The sequence below is a fragment of the Elephantulus edwardii genome, unplaced genomic scaffold (genome assembly GCF_000299155.1).
Source record: "Elephantulus edwardii isolate Elephantulus edwardi_28Jun2011 unplaced genomic scaffold, EleEdw1.0 scaffold00172, whole genome shotgun sequence".
Classification (NCBI taxonomy): Eukaryota; Metazoa; Chordata; class Mammalia; order Macroscelidea; family Macroscelididae; genus Elephantulus; species Elephantulus edwardii.
Window position 1 is genome coordinate 5,827,122 of NW_006399922.1, and position 14,308 is coordinate 5,841,429.

At 38.0% G+C, this 14,308-nt stretch overlaps 1 pseudogene across 1 annotated transcript; it reads right to left on the minus strand.

The window, feature by feature from the left end:
- Positions 1-2,896: 2,896 nt before the first annotated feature.
- On the minus strand, positions 2,897-3,827 carry LOC102873158 (annotated as a pseudogene). Its single transcript, XR_438958.1, has one exon. The product of XR_438958.1 is annotated as an apoptosis inhibitor 5-like (transcript).
- Positions 3,828-14,308: the final 10,481 nt, after the last annotated feature.

Sequence of the window (14,308 nt, forward strand, 5' to 3'; positions counted from 1 at the left end):
AAACAGACATTCGGATGGCGGGGGAAGAAGAACAAACTGGGGAGGAGGGTAGAGAGAATGGTGCAGCAATGAAGAAATGAAAATCCAAAGTCCCTGTAAATGTTCATTAAAACTAGTAAAATTTAATAATAAAAAAATTTTAGAAAAAAGAAAAAACATAGCTACTTTGTAAACTTTCACTCAAGCACCGAAAACCAGAAATATCTTAATATTTCAATTTCTTTATTTACTCTTTCTTGTTTTCATTTTTTTGTTTCAACAGTGAATGACAGCAACTGTATCCACATGTCTGAGCCGTATCCATACCTCCTGCTGCTCTACTCTTTCAAAAGGCACTCCCACTCACATCTATCACACCTGATCCATGATAGACTATGGACAACACAAGCACAACAACCCACCCTCAACTGTTCTAAATGAACAATGAAGAGAGTTACGTGTCCACAGTTTCATCCTCTACTTCACCTACCACACAGAGATATAGAAATACAAAGTAAACAAAAATGTAGACAAAACTAAAACCTGGAGTAAATACCTATTACACAGATATGTATTAAATACACCACTCTAATGTCTTAGAGACAACCTCAATTAACACAAAAAAGGTAAAGTAGCCAAACAAGTAGCCAAAATTTAGACCCAAAAACCGTTCTGAAAAAGGAGTGGATTCAGAGATACCTGATAGGGAATTTAGGTACTTTCTATGGATGGATGAAAAAAAACTTTGATGAAATCACTGACAAAATCAAATTGGTAAATGTTAACAACTATCAAGCAAAATGAGAAGAAAATTATTTGATTACAAAATTTACAAATTTTGAGGTAGCTGAAATTATATCAAGATAGAGATGGGTTTTTTTTTTTAAAATTACAAAAGGAGTTTTATTCAAAAACATAAGGGAGGGACCATTTACATTTGATCAGGTGACAAACAGGTGTCTTGCATTTTGCGGGGGGGCGGGGGGGAATCTATGGCATGAAGTTCCTCATTCAGAAATTGCAAGCAAAAATGACCTAAGTTGTACACTATTGCTTTAAGGGAAACAGTGAGGGAAGGAACACAAACTCATGATTAAACACTGGAAATCAGTGACTTCTGCTCAGTGTTAAGTTTAAAACTATGCTTAAAAAAAAAGTAACTTACACTGTTCAAATGTTTACAACTATAGCCCCAATATAGTTTCTGTACTTGAAATGGCAGTAGGCCACTGGCTGTTGTGCCTCTGAAACCTAGACTAGCTGGTCACTGGTTACAGTTTTCAAATGGCAAATGCATGCTCCTGTTTGTTCAGATTCCAAGAAAGCTTAGGTTCAGCTCATAGTCTTTCGGAATGTTTATAGATTATTGCCACCACTCCATATCAAGCTGACCAACTTCCTTTGCTCAGTTTTACCACTCTAGCTTTTAAAAATATTTTCCCATAAACATGTGCAGTAATTCTAGCAAAGGATTTTTCCATTTTTCCTCCCCACAATGCAGAACTGTCTAGGAACACATTAATGAACAACAAGGAAGAAAGTTAGTTGCATTGGATTCACAGACTGTTCATCAAAGTACATCAAACTACTAAAAAATGTCATTCAGGACTAGATTTGAATAGCAAACTTAGAGGAGGAGGATTAACTGTGGAACAAAAACATATGAAACATTCAAATATAGAGCAAGAGACTATGCTACTAAAAATGCCCACGACAGTAAACACTCCACAAACCCCCATCTGTTGTTTAAACCTAAGAGTCTATTGGCTAACTTATACATTAATTTTGATTAATAACCTGAGAAGTTAAAATCTTAAAAGTGGCAAAAACAAATCAAGGGAGCATCCCTTTTTTACCATTACATCAAGTTACCAAGTTACTTTTCCTGGGTAGCCCTGGTTATTATAACCCCAAATTCTAACTTACACTATTTCCTCTTATAAAAACCTATATGTACATCAGATTTTACATTTTGGCTATAGTTCAATAATAGATATCTCCAAACTTTGAAAAGCCAGTTTTTTGTTGTTTTGTTTTTTTTTTTTGTTTTTTTTTTAAATAACAATAATCATGTAAGTGCTACTGACTGACTCAGAATTCCTCACTGTGGGGGAAAAACATCCAGATGCCAAGTCCATAAAAGATTCAGCCTCAAAAGAGAATCACTGCATCAAAGTCTACCGGTTCCTGGAATTTAAAATAATGACTTATGTTTATAGTCAAGTTTTACAGCATGCATATACATAATTACATATATGCTATGTATGTATATGTGATATTAAACAAATATACATTTGTATTCTCATAGTAAAATTCCATGTTCAAAGGTTTGCATCACAGTATATGGAGAAAAGTTATGTAAGCAGTGCGAAATAATGTAGTTTCCTGAAAATTTAATGTCATTTCTGTATATATATATTTTATGAGTGCTGAAAAGTTTTGCTTTCATAACCTTAGGTAGGAATGGTATACCATTTCCTAGCAACTTTACTAAATATCAATGTAAGGACTAACTGTTACTCTTCTCCACATACTGAGTGATAAAATAAGGGAGAGGGGAAAGGGAAACAGTAACCTTTTAAAACTGCTGATATTTCCCAATTATCAAAATAGACCAGATTTCATTACATTTTTTACTTGAAACCACTCTACCATGATGTTTAAAGAGAGTCGCAATGTGATGTTTGAATAATGGGAATATTGCAAAAACAAGTCAAGATTTTAGACAAAGCATCCAAAAATATCACTGCGGTTTTACCTTGGACACAAAGTAGATCATACATACAAAGATATAAAGAACATTAAGTTTTTAGCTGAAGGCAGCAGTCCTTCTAAAGGGACATCCCTGGCAATCCAATGAGTAGTTGACTTTAAGTATATTAAGCTCATGACAATGCTGAAAAATGTGATGTCTTGTTTAGTAGAGTCATCCCCGACTTCGATTTCCTCGTGCTCCCCAGCCTCGGCCACCTCTGCTTCCCCTGAAGGCTCCTCTCTTCTCATAATTAAAATTGCCCAAATTGCTGCTGTAGTTTCCACTAGGAGGATTATAAATTTGTCTGGCATCCCTTTTTGGTCCTGCTGTAGACTTTTTTGGGTGGTGAACCTGAAGTCGTATCTTCACTGGTTCTCTTTTGCCCCAACTCAACCTTCTGTACGGGCTTCCAGGATAATGTTACTGTGCTCTTATAAGAAGGAGGAATGTGGAAGAGATCCTTGATTAAAACATTGATATTATTTGTGATTTTCAATGCAACAACTTTAATCTTGTTCTCTTCTGTCTTTAAGGCCTCTCCTGTTTTCCCCTGCAGAGCCAAGTGAAGTTGTCTGATATAAACCTGCAGGCCTAGTGCAAAGTACTGAAGCCTGATTTTGAAATCTTTGAGCTTTTCTGCATTCAGTTTGATTGTTAGGAAATCTGGACGTTTTCCACCCAACTGGTGAAAGCTGTATAACAGACAATCCACATAACTGAACTGCAGCTTAGGTTCTTCAATGCCAGCGTTCTCTCCATTTTCCACTTCTTCTGATGGGAGAGGCATGAACTCCAACAACTTATCGAACAGTTTCCTTAAATTTGTCTCTAGCTTTTCCATGTCACCACAAAATGGATTCATCTCTGCCAACAGTTTCAATACCTCCAATTGTATGTCAAGACCCTCCACAGGGGCAGTCAAGGAACTGAGGTTAGGAAGAACCTGCTCACAGAAGTAAGTCACAAATTTTGTAGAATGAACATTTTTAGAGAAGAGGGGCACTGCCTGGCTAATGCATTGTAGGAGCCGGTCCACACAGTCGGGATCTGAGGGATTGAAGGTCTGCTCCACGCATATTGGAAAAGAAAGCATATTGTGCTTTTTGGGGGTGCATTAGCCATAAATATCTATAAGATAGAGCTGGTTAATTGTGTGGCTTAATTCTTGAGTATCTTTATTGAGATTCTTTTTGGTAGTTCTATCTTTTCTTGAAAGGGATGTATTGAAGTCTCCAAAAACTATAGTAGTCTTGTCTATCTCCTTTTTCAATTTTGTTAATGTATGTTTTATATATTTCACAGGTCTTTCATTTGGTGCCTAGATATTCATTATTGTTATATCCTCTAGTTGTACTCACCCTTTGAGCACTATGTAGTGACCTTCTTTGTCCTTTGTGATGGTTTTTGCGGTCAACTGATTTTTGACAAGGAGATGAAATCAGTTAAGTGGGGAAATGACAGCCTTTTTAACTATGGTGTTGCCAAAATTGGAAAGACATCTGCAGAAGACTCAAGCAAGATCCATACCTTACTCCATATACAAAAACCAACTCAAGGTGGATTATGGACCTAGAACAAAAAACAAGGACTATAAGCTTCATTTAAGAAAAACTCTAGTAGTCCTAATCCACAACATAAACAGTCTTCCAAGTATCCTGAAAAGCTTAGCATTTCTTAAGCTGAAGGAACTGAAGAACAAATTCAAGCTTCCAGGTGCAATATTTAAGGATGCTGTGGGGCAGAACGTTAAATGATCCAGGAAACAAGAGTCACAATACAAAAAAAAAAAAAAAAAATTTTTCTGATGCAGCAGAATTTCATGAAATAACACATGATTGAGAACCTGTGGTGATGAAGGAGGAAGTTCAAGCTGTTCTGAAAAAATTGGCAAAAAAAACCAAGCCTCCAGGAATTGATGGCATACCAATTGACATATTCCAACAAATGGATGCTGCCTTGTATATGTTCACCAAGTTGTGCCAAGAAATCTTGAGGACAACCACATGGCCAACGGACTGGAAGAGGTCCATATTTGTTCCCATTCAAAAAAAAAAAAGCTGACCCAAGAGAGTGTGGAAATTATAAAACAATATCATTAATATCGCAAGTAAACAATATCCTGCTGAAAATTATCCGTAAACTATTGGAAAAGTACATCAACCGAGAACTGCCAGATGTACAGGCTGGATTTAGAAGGGGTTATGGCATGAGAGATATTATCCCAATGTTAGATGGATCTTAGCTGAAATCAGAGGAATGTCTATCTGTGGTTCATTGACTATGCAAAGGCATTTGACTGAGTAGGTAACAACTCAGAAAAATGGGAATCCCTGAACACTTGATTGTGCTTATGTGAAACCTATATTTGAACCAAGAGGAACGTCATTAGAATAGAGCAAGGAAACACTGCATGATTCAGAATCAGGAAAGGTATACACTAGGGATGCATCCTATCTCCATATATTTTCAATCTATATGTGGAACAGATCATCCGGGAGGATGGACTATAAAGAAGAATGTGGTATCAGGTTTGGAGGAAGACTCATCAACGACTTGTGTTGTGCAACCTTGCTTGCTGAAACTGAGGAGGACCTTAGGCATTTGCTGCAGAAGGTCAAGGACTGCAGCCTTCAATATGGATTGAAGCTCAACATCAAGAAGACAAAGATTCTCACCATGGGCCAATTGGCAGCATCATGATAGATAATGAAGAGATTGAAATTGTTGACAGCTTCAGCCTGCTTGGCTTCATAATACTCTTTGGTACCAGTAGCTAGAAAATCAAAGACACATTGCACTGGGAAAATCTGCTGCTGGGGACCTCTCCAGAGTACTAAAGAGTAACAATGTCAGTCTAGATACATGATCCAGGCCAAAGTCTTCATAGCTACTTGCTATGTATCATAGAGCTGGACAATGAGTAAGGATGATAGAAGAAGAATTGAGGCCTTTGAGTTATGGTGTTGGAGAAGAGTATCAAATATACCATGGACTGCTAGGAGAACAAACAGATTTGTTCTAAAGAATGTGAAATGAGGCTACTCCTTAAAGACAAAAATTTTGAAACTTCTTCTGACATACTTTCAGCAAAGAGGAACCAGTCCTTGGAGAGCAACATCAAGGGACAACACAAGAGAGGAAGACCTTGGATTAGTTGGAAAGATTCATTCACTAGGGTAATGGGGGTAGATGTGTCAGAGACAATAAATTTGGCTCAAGATAGAGCTGGGTTCAGAACAGTTCAGTATATAGGGTTGCTATGAGTCGCAAGAGACTAGGCGGCACATAACAACAGTGACTGACAAGCATAGCAGGTGGGCAGTTCGCCTGGGTTTTTATCCTTGATACAAAAGCTTGATCCAAAGTCTGATTCCTTGCCAGTTGGCTAATTTCATTTGGGCTTAGAAGGAGTGAGGATGGTCAAAGAAGGGAGCTCAAACAAAGGGTCAGCCTTGAGATGATTGGAATATTTGGTATGTTTTTTTTGGATGACTTTAGTGTGCCCAAGACTGGTTCTAGCTGGTTCAGCAGAAGAGCATAGTTACAATGAAGTTTTCCCCAGTAATCTCTAAGGAGAGAAATTTTACTTCTACTACCAAAATGAACTAGCTGGCACAGAAGAATTTCATGGAACAACATATGGTCAAGAAGGGGAATAAAACAAGACTCCAGGAATTGATGGAATGCCAATTGACATATTTTTTAACATATAGATGCAGCCCTGGATGTACTTACCAGTTTGTGCCAAGAAATCTGGAGGACAACTACCTGACCCACTGATTAGAAGAAAGCCATATTTATTGCCATTCAAAAAGAGGTAATTTACCGAGTGTGGAAATTATGGACCAGAATCACTAATATCACATGCAAGCAAAACCCTGTTGAAGATCATCCAAAATGTTTGGAACAGTACATTGACACAAACTACCAGAAATATAAGCTGGATTTAGAAGAGGCCATAGCACTAGGGACATCATAGCTAATGTCAGATGTATCTTGGATGAAAGTAGAGAGTATGAGACAAATGTTTATCTGTGTTTCATGGACTATGCAAAAGCATTTGACTATGTGAATCACAACAAATTGTGGCTAGAATTGAAAACAATAGGAATCCAAGAACACATGATTATGCTCATGCAAAACGTGTACTTAGACCCGGAAGCAGCCATCAAAACAGAGTACAGAAACACTACATGGTTCAAAATCAGGAAAGGAGTGTGTCAGGGATGCATCCTATCTCCATACCTTTTCAATCTATATGTGGAACAGATCATTCAGGAGGCTGGACTTTATAAGGAGGAATATGGCATCAGGACTGGAGGAAGACTCATCAAGATTCTGTGTTATGCAGATGGCACAAACAATATTGTTTGCCAAAAGAGTGGAGGACATGAAACATTTGCTAAAGAAGGTCAAAGAACACAGTCTTCAATATGGATTGAAGCTCAACATCAAGAATAGAAAGGTTCTCACCAGTGGGCCAATTGGCAGCATCATGATAAATTTTTAACAATTTCAGCTTGTTTGGTTCCACAATCAACATTCTTGGTACCAGCATCCAGGAAATCAAAAGATGAATTGTATGGGGATGATATGCTTCAGAGAGCCCTGCAGAATGCTAAAGAGCAAAGATGGACAGCAGGAAGTGAGGGATGCAGGAGCATGGGGTGGCACTGCCTGCACTGCTCCCACAGTTATTTGGGGGAGGGGAATTGCTGTCTAGTTTGACAGTACCGGACCCCTTCACTCAGGTACTTTAGGGGGGAAATGCTGTCAGTCTTAACAATGCAGGACTCTTTAACTCAAGCAACAGGGGAGTCTTGGGTACCCTGATAGAGGTGAAAAGCCACATCCAAACGGGAACAACAGGCTTCCTCCTGGGTCATTCAGGTACTGTGGGCAAAAAACTGCCATCAGGCCGTCAATCTTGCAGGCCTTGGGCCAAGAAAGGGGCACAAATACACAGGTGCTTCACAAAACATTGCTGTACCCTGGATAATTTCATATTTACAACAGCCTAATATCTACTAGGAAAAGACTCCTATAATGTAAAGAAAGTAGCAAACCACAATAGCCATTATGAAGAAAACAAAACTACCCTTCTAAAAAAGCGGATCCAATGAATAAACCAGATAGAGAGAACCAGAAGAAATATGTGATGTAGAGTTACTTGATCAGCTACAGAAAAAGATACAAAAGTGAGAAACACTGGCAGTAATTATCAGAACAAATACTCCAGAGACAACAATCCAGAAGAAATATATAGATGAGGAGAAACTTGAACAGATATGGATGAAAATGCAAAAGATGGAAGAAAAAATTGATAGAATAGATAAAGAGGTACAAGAAACTAAAAATCATCACAAGAGTGAGAGGGTACAGGCAACACAGTACTGGAATTAACAGAAAAGCATGAAAATGCTATCCAGAATATTACGACTAAAATGGCAGAAGTGTCCAACATGCTGGTAGGACAAAAAAATAGAACTGATGAGATGGAACACAGAGTCAGTGAGCTAGAAGACAAAAGCCTCACTAGAAACCCACTTGAAGAAAAATCAGAGAATAGACACAAAGAAAATGAAAAAAAAAGAACATTAGAATTATGTAGAATGGCATCAAACTGAATAATATACATAAGATTGGAATTCCAGAACATGGGCGGGACAGGGAAATCACTGAGAAGATTGTGGAAGAAGTACTAGAAGAAAACTTCCCAGGTATTTTAAAGAATGGGGAAAGCCACATCCAAGAAGTACAGATAACACCAAATAGACTAGCCACAAAAGAATCATCACCAAGAAATATCATAGTCAAATTCTCCAAATTAAAAGATAAGAATAAAGACATAAATGCAGCACAAGAAAAACAAAGAGATACCTACAAAGGGGAAACAATTAAATTCTGTTTTCTCAGCAGAAACCATACAAGCTAGAAGGCAATGGGATGCCATATACAGAAAGTTGAACGATAACAATTGCTCATCAAGGATCCTATATCCAGCAAAGCTCACTATCAAAATTGAAGGGGAAATCAGATTCTTTGCAGGAAAGAAGGACCTTAAGTGATTTGTGAAAACAAGATCAAAACTACAAGAAATTTTAAGTGAAATCTTACACACAGTGATGTCAAAGGAAAGTGAATGGACCATAGCAACCAGAAACAACAGAAAAATAAACGTGGCAAAATGGCAAAAGTAAGACTTGGCCTGAAAGTAATCATACTTAATGTGAATGGACTAAATGCACCAATTAAGAGAAAAAGAGTAGCAGAATGGATATATATATATATATCCCCATCAATATGTTCCCTACAAGAGACATATCTAAAAAAGGAAGAGAAAGAAAACTCAAAATCAAAGGCTGTAAAACTATATACCAAGCAAATGGCAACCTTAAAAAAAGCAGAAATGGCAATACTAATCTCTGATAAAATAGATTTCAGAATGAAAAAAAACCATTGAAGATAAGGAAGGGCATTATATACTAATTAAAGTTACAATAGATCAAGAAGACATAACCTTGGTCAACAATTACGCACCAAATGATGTTGTTATTGTTGTTGTTAAGGGCCGTCAAGTCACAGCGACCCTATGAAGGAGAGTCCTCAATGCCTGGGTGCCTTTCATACTCTCTCCAAATGATAGACGTGCAAAATACATAAAACAACAGTTAACAGAATTGAAGAGAGAAATAGCACCACAATAGTGGTAGGAGATTTCAATACACCCTATCACCAAAGGATAGGTCAACTCAAAGGAAATTCAACAAAGATGCAGTAGATCTAAACTATACAATCAGCCAACTCGAACTTGTAGGTGTATTCAGAGAACTGCACTCAACTAAAACTCATTTCACTTTCTTCTTAAGTGCACATGGTTGTTGTTGTTGTTGTTATGTGCCGTCGAGTTGCCTGCGACTGATAGCGACGCTAAACAGCCTATGTACAACAGCCCTAAACTCTGCTCTGTCTTGTGGCAATCGCACTGTCTCTGACACTCCCATCCCGACTACCCCAGTCACTGAATCAATCCACCTCATAGAGGGCCTTCCCCTCCTGTGCTGTCCCTCCACCCTCCCAAGCATGATGCCCTTCTCCAAGGACCGGTCTCTCCTTACAACATGTCCAAAGTATGTTAGACGGAGCCTCAGAATCCTTCCCTCCAAGGAGCCACTCAGTTTAACCCTTTCCAGGATGAATCTGTTTTCCTAGCAGTCCATGGTACTCTCAAGACTCTTCTCCACACCACAGCTCAAAGGCATCAATTCTCCTTCTATCCTCCTTGGTCATTGTCCAATTCTCCGATGCATAACAAGTGATTACGAAGACCATGGCCTGTATCAGATGCACCTTAGTCTCTAGAGAGACACCATTGCTCTTCAGTACTTTGGAGAGGTCCCTAACATCAGACTTTCCCATCACAATACGTCTTTTAATTTCCTGGCTACTGCTGCTGAGAGTGTTGACTGTGGAGCCAAGCAAACTAAAGCTGTGAACAATCTCAATCTCTTCACCATCCATCCTGATGCTTCCAATTGGCCCAGTCGTGAGCCTCTTTGTCTTCTTGACATTGAGCCTCAATCCATATTGGAGGCTGCATTTCTTGACCCTCTACAGCAAGCGCTTCAGGTCCCCCTCAGTTTCAGCAAGCAGGGTTGTGTCATCTGCATAACGCAGATTGTTGATAGATCATCCACCAATCTTGACCCCACATTTCTCCTCATAGAGCCCAGCCTCCTGAATAATCTGTTCTGCATATAGGTTGAATAGGTATGGAGATAGGACACATCCCTGGCATACACTCTTCCCAATTTTGAACCATGCAGTATTCCCTTGCTCTGTTCTGACAACTGCTTCCTGGTCCAGGTATTGGTTTCACATTAGAACTATCAAGTGTTCTGGTATTTCCATTCTTCTCAGAATCAGCCACAGTTTGTTATGATCCACACAGTCAAAGGCCTTTGCATAGTCAATGAAACACAGTACATTCTCTAGAACTGATCATGTATTAGGTCACAAAGCAAGCCTCAACAAATTAAAAAACATTGAAATAATACAAAGTATTTTCTCAGACCACAATGCCATAAAACTAGACATTAACCACAGAGAAGTAAAGCTTACACATAACCTCCCACTTGAAAACTAAATAACTCTCTTCTAGAACAGGATTGGGTTATAAAAGAAATTAAGAATGAAATAAAAATGTTCCTTGAAACAAACGATGATGAAAATACAATTTACTATAACCTAGGGAATACAGCTAAAGCAGTCCTCATGGGGCAGTTCATGGCAATAGGGACACATATAAAAAAGGAAAAAAAGAAGATCAATGATCTGACCTAACACCTTCAGCAAATAGAAAAAGATCAACAATCTAATCCTACAGCCTCTAGAAGAAAAGAAATTATAAGGACAAGAGCTGAAATCAATGAGATAGAAAGCAGAAAACAGTTGAAACCATCAATAAGACCAAGAGCTCGTTTTATGAAAGGGTAAATAAAATTGACAAACCACTGTCAAAATTAACAAAAGAAAAAAAAAAAGAAAGAAAAGACACAGATAACTCGATTAAGAAATGACAGAGGTGACATCATAACAGAACCAGAGGAAATTAAATCTATATCAGAATAATATGAAAAGGTATACTCTGATAAATGCAAAAACTAGAGGAGATGGACAAATTCCTTGAAACACATCCCCTGCCCAGATTCATAAGGACAGATATAGAATACTTGAACAGACCCATCACAAGAGAAGTAATTATAAAGGTCATAAAAAGACTTCCCTATAAGAATTCGCCTCACTGCTAAATTCTAACAAGCATTCAGAGAGGATTTAGCACCCATTCTATTTAAATTATTGAAAAAAAAATTAACAATAAGGAACACTTCCAGAGTCATTCTATGAAGCAAGAATAACCCTAATACCAAAACAAGATAAAGATATAACCAAGAAGGAAAACTACAGACTAATATCTCTGATGAATATAAACGCAAAAATCATTAACAAAATCCTAGCCAATAGGATCCAAAAGCACATAAAAAAGCCCCCAAAAACTCACTATGACCAAGTAGGATTCATAATAGGTATGTAGGAATGTTTCAACATAAGAAAAATGATCAATGTAATTCACTATATTAACAAAATAAATAACAAGAGCCATTTGATCTTAGCAATTGATGCAGGAAAGGCATTTGAAAAAATCTTTCCTGATGAATACACTCAGAAAAAAATGGAACAGAAGGGAATTTCCTCACCATAGTGAAAAGTATATTTGCAAAACCAAGAGCCAACCTCATTCTCAATGGAGGAAAAATAAACATATTTTCCTTACAATCAGGGACCAGACAAGGATGCCCACTGTCACTATTTCTCTTTAATATTGTATTGGAAGTGCTTTCTAAGGCAATACAACAAGAGAAGGAAATAAAAGGCATACCTATTGGCAAAGAAATGGTTAAACTGTCGCTATATGCAGATGATATGATAGCGTAGACAGAAAACCCCAAAGACTCAACCAAAAAACTGTTAGAGTTAATAGGTCGATTAAGTAGAGTGGCAAGATATAAGATCAATATCCAAAAATCAATAGAATTCCTCTACAGCATCAAAGAGAACTCAGAGAAAGAAATTAAAAAAGCAATACCATTTGTAATAGCCAACCACAAATTGAGATACTTGGAAGTGAACCTATCTAGAGAGACAAAAGACCTATCTATACAAAGAAAACAATAGAGCATTTCTGCTCTATTAAGACACAATAAAAGGCCTAAAGAAATGGGAAAATGTGCAACACAGTGAAAATGAAAATCATTCCAAAAGCAATCTACTTGTTCAATGCAATCCCAATCCAGATACCAATTTTATTTTTAAGGAGATTGAAAGAGAAATTATCAATTTATTTGGAGAGGTAAGAAACCCTGAATAAACAAAACACTTCTGAGAAACAAAAATGATGTTGGAGGCACTGCCTGATCTCAAAACCTACTACAGAGTAGTGGTATCCAAAATAGTGTGGTACTGGTACAATGACAGGCACAAAGACCAATGGAACAGAATTGAGAACCCAGAAATAGACCCATCTATGTTCAACTGATATTCAACAAGGAAATCAAAGCTATCAAGTGGGGAAATGATGATCTTCAACAAATGGTGCTGGCAAAACTGGATTTCCACCTTTCAGCACCTTCAGCAGAGAGCTGAAACAAGATCCACATCTCACATCATTCACAGAAATCAACTCAAGGTCACACAAGGACCTGGGAGTAAAGCCTAAAACCATAACATTCATAAGAGACAAACTGGGATCAAACTTAGAAGCGCTAGTCCAAGGTATAAAGAAACTGCCAAATATAACCAGAAATGAGCAATCTAAAGAGGATACAATTTATGTATGGAACCTTGTAAAGATTAAATTCCTGTGAACATTAAAACCTTTTTCAAATGGGGTGAAAAGAAAACCTACAGACTGGAAACAAACATTTGGTAATACCATCTCAGACAAGAGTCTTATAACAAAAGTTTACAGAATACTCGTGGGCCTCCACAGGATAAAAACTGATAACCCAATTACAAAATGGGTAAAAACCATGGAAATAATTTTCACAGAGGAAGATATTTGAATGGCAAACAGGCACATGAAGAAATGCTCCAAATCACTGGCAATAAGAGAGATGCAAACCAAAACCACAATAAGGTACCATCTCACTCCAGGAACAGGGACAAAGTTTAACAGGGCAGGAAGTAATAGATTTTGAGAAGATATGGTGAGAAAGGAACTCTTGAACATTGTTGGTGAGATTGTAAAATGGTGCAACCATTTCAGAAGGCAGTTTGGCACTTCCTCAAAAAGCTGAACATAGAAACTCCATATGAGAAGCTATTCCACTACTTGGAATATACCTTGAGAATATGAGAACAGAGGCACAAACTGGAATTTGTACACCAATGTTCATAGTAGCATTATTCGCCATCACAAGAACATGGAAACAGCCTAAATGTCCAACCACAAATTAATGTATTGAGAAATTATGGTACATTCACAAAATGGAATACTATGCAGCACGCAGGAGCAATAAATTTGTAAATTATTACCTAACTTGGGAGGGACTGGAGAGCATTATGCTGAGTGAACTAATTCAGTCTCACAAGGATAAATATTGTAGAAAACCGTTATTGTAGAATGTGTACAAGTGTCCAGGAGGCGTGGGAGAGGCTGGAAGCAGATGGATGTGGATGTGCAGGGGTGCTGGGAGTGGGGGTTAATCATTGGGTTGTACAATCTGATGGGTGGGGGGTGAAAAAAATTGGAAGAATTTGTTCAAATTGGTATTTGAGTTTTGTAAATAAACTAGTGGGGAAAAATACATCTATTGGTGACCCTATGATTATCCCATCCTTTCCCCCTGCCCATCCGGGTGAAGAGAGGAGTGGGTGAAGAAATGGGAGAGATTCGGTTTGAAAAACAATGTATAAAAATTTTATAAGTGACAACCGACACCTCGTCCGCCCCGGAGCACAGGCCCCTTCGTACAGTCACCGCCGCAGGTTCACACCCGCCACCCCCAGCTCACC